This window comes from Pyrus communis, chromosome 9, assembly GCF_041283825.1.
Source record: "Pyrus communis isolate YQ-2024b chromosome 9, ASM4128382v1, whole genome shotgun sequence".
NCBI lineage: Eukaryota > Viridiplantae > Streptophyta > Magnoliopsida > Rosales > Rosaceae > Pyrus > Pyrus communis.
This window is the reverse complement of record NC_142573.1, coordinates 9,181,825-9,185,410: the sequence shown is the minus strand read 5'-3', so window position 1 is coordinate 9,185,410 and position 3,586 is coordinate 9,181,825. Positions and strand designations below refer to the sequence as shown.

General features: G+C 33.2%; 1 pseudogene; it reads right to left on the bottom strand.

The window, feature by feature from the left end:
- Nucleotides 1–1,040: 1,040 nt before the first annotated feature.
- Nucleotides 1,041–2,302, bottom strand: LOC137740512 (xyloglucan endotransglucosylase protein 1-like; annotated as a pseudogene).
- Nucleotides 2,303–3,586: the final 1,284 nt, after the last annotated feature.

The window sequence follows — 3,586 nt, the reverse complement described above, 5'->3', positions numbered from 1 at the left end:
TTGTTCTAGTTAATAGTAGTCAAGATAAGAAGAGTTCTGAATAATAAATAAGAGAAAATGCGGAGAACCGCAATTATTTTACATTTCACACGGCGTATGTCATTTGACACAATATAAACTTCAACTAGGAAGGACTAGTCATCTGAATTAGATCAACCTTATCTTCCTACTCTATATAAACTTCAATAAAAATTATATAGTAGCCCTGCAGGTGTGTGAGAACTACACAAGGGATCTAGGCCTGGTTTGGTACTGAGGTGATTATGAAAAAAACTGGTATCAAAAGAAGCTGGGAGCTGTTTTTGTGTTTGGTAAACATTCAACTTCAGCTTTTTTTCACAGTTTTGGGTGAAAAAAAACCAAAAACAAGAAGCTGCAAAACCTTGCTTTGAAAAACCGGTTTTTTTTCAGATCTGTTTTACATAAAAGTTTACCAAACACTATAATACTGCTTTTTTTTTTTTCAAAAGCACTTTTACAAAAAAGTTTACCAAACACTCTACTGCTTTATTTCACAGGTGCTTATTCTCACAGCACAGCAGAAGCAACATTTTTTCAAAGCACAGCAATACCAAACCAACCCCTATTTTCTTCAACATGCTATCTTCTGAGTTGCTCCCGTTTCTTTATTGTAACACAGATCAAAATTTTATTTGCTTTGTGTTTGGTTGATTGTTTTCGTTATGGTATTTATGTGTTCACCATAGTCTATTGATATCAAAATCTCGGAGTGCTAGTCGTATCAAAATTAGCTATGAATTAGAGAGCTAAACAAGCACAAGTTTTCCACATTGATGCTGCTTTCAAACATATGGAGTGCTGGTGATGTTGAACAAATTGGACTAATCATTTGGTAATCATAAAGGCTATGATTCTAAAACTCAATTCAGTTCAAGAATACACAGACCATGGGGGAATAAAAAAAAAACGAATAAAAGAATACATATATATAATAAAGGAATTGGTGGTACAAGAAAATGAATGCTGCACATGAGAAGAGAGGATATATGATCATCTGGATTTATAGTCTCACTTCCAAATTAGAATCTGGATCGCTTGCATTCAGCTGGAAGGCCTTCTGGGAAGCGTTTAAGATCAGAGCAGTAGTTGTAGATCATGAACTTTTGTTGCACCCAACGAAGTCTTTTTCGGCCTGCAGCATCAATCCCTTGAGTTTTCCATGCACTCTGCTCTGTCAATGGATTAGTAGGTATGGTTGAGGCACATGAGGATGATGATCCAGCTGTACAAGCATCGGCCTTAAAATTTCTGTAAGAGGCAGTGAAAGGAGCTAGAGTCCAGTTAGTCTTGACAAGGCCACCTCTTGTTGCCCCGTCGTCCGCACCAAAGACTTGAGTAAACCCTCATGGGCTGGTTTTTAGGGAATGGGACTCCAGCTGATTCCAAATTGTTGAACACTCTGATTGGAATGCTGTCGACCAAGAATCTGCATAACATTTCACATGCATGCATTAGAAAGTGGTTTATATAATTGGTGATACTCTCAACATGTCCATTCACATGTGACATCTGACCTAAAAAAATTAGTTAGTTGTGGGTGTATGCACTTACATAATGTTTTGGCTGTTCCAGACAATTGAATAGGTGTGGAAGGTCTTTGTTGGATCAAACCAAAGATGGAACTGTTGTTATCTGTTCCCTTTTCCTTGGCTGAACACATTTGTATGGAGAGTGTAGGGTTCACCAGTTGAATTACCCAAAAATTCAAAGTCAATCTCGTCACGAGTCAAACCTTCAGAAGATAACTGCATATATATGCATTTTTGTTTCAAAAATTAGCAATGCAATTTCATATATAACAAAAATGGAACAACAAAATTGAGACTGCATAAATAATGGAAGAGTTTAAATTAGGGCCAATATCTGTGTTCGTTAGCAGTGGCCAATTAGTCTGTCTCTCTAAAATCTTTACAGTAAGGATTGAGAGTACTTACATAGTAGGTAGTGACAGTTCCCGCTGAGTTTCCAGACACCAACTTGATTTGCATGTCACTTCTTCCAAATAAATACTCATTCTTAGATCTGAAACCAGACCCAGAAACCTGATCAAGGTTGAGTGAGAAACTTTTCTCCGTCAAGTATCTTAGCACGTCCGTCGCCAAATGTAATGTCAAAGTCTTGATGGAAATTTACAGCTGGGGCACCCATGGCCATCAAAGAATTTATGAACAAAGAAAGAAAAAGTATCATCGAAACCTTAGATGAATAAGACATTTCTAGTAGTAGAACAAAAGATAAAGAGAGAGGTAGCAAGAGAAGAATAAGCTGCTTTGAAGGGAAATATGATGGGGAGTGGGGAGAGTGCTTTGGTTTTGATTCTATAATTTGAGTTCTGAAGCCCTTTATATATATAACTAGCATGCCGCGTTGAATAGAGCTGGCAGTAATTAAAAAATTAGAACCCTAATTATCTTAAGCTCCCTTTGCAGAACTGGGGGAGGTGCCTGAGGTTTTGACTTACTAGCAGTGCCGAAGTTGATGCAATAGTATATTAACTTGTACAACATAATACAAACTATATTGGTGGCTGGCTGGAGACAGATTTGCATGTTGATCAATTTCTTAATCATTTTTTATTAGTTTTTGCAGTTTCGTGATTTTGGGGCTACAACACATGAATATTGGGGCTACAACACGTGATTTTGGGGCTACAACACGTGATTTTGGATGCAGTCCCTAACTATGAATATTCTTTGACTGAAATCTTGTTAGTTTTAATTTTTAATCGAAATCTCTGAAATTAATGAGATAATTTATTTCTATGTATGTTACTATATTTTTTAAATTAAAAATTGAAATTTATAATTGTTTATACGAATGAGATTTTAAATAAAAACCCATAATTTGTGGGATTAAAAAATTTAGAATATAAATTATATTGTTGTGTGTGTATATATAAACATGGTTACATTCATCAAAATTAACCAAAAAATTATTGTACCAAAACATGGGTACATTCTTCAAACCTGCAAAAAAAAAAAAAAAAAAAAAAATGTCAGGCTTAATAACATTAGTAAATTTATTCGATTAAACTTGACATAAATACGTTCTCAAATCAAAGAAAAAGAATGTATCCATATAAGTTTAAAAATGGATTAGAAAAAAATTGAATAGATTTTATATATTAAAAAAGGGTACATTTTACATATAACAAATTGGTATATTTAAGAATGAGTAAATTTTAATATTAAAATTTTGAAAAAATTACATGAATGGGTACATATAAGATTAAAAAATTGAAAACATTTTTTAAAAAAACTAATGGGTACAAACTTATTCTAATTTTTATTTATTTTTGGAAATGATTTGAATTGAAAATTAGTTAAGAGTTTAATAAAGGTGTGAGTATTAAAATTCTAAATCAATTATTAATTTTTATTTAAAAAAATTATGTAACTGACATTTAAATTCATTATTACATTAATGCTAGGGACTTGAATCAAAATCTAAAAACTAATAAGGTTTCAATCAATGAACATTAGTAACTAAGGACCGGATACTAATTTTTTCCTGTAATTATAAGTGATGTGGCTTAGTTTGTCGCAACCTAAACTTTTACGTTTGC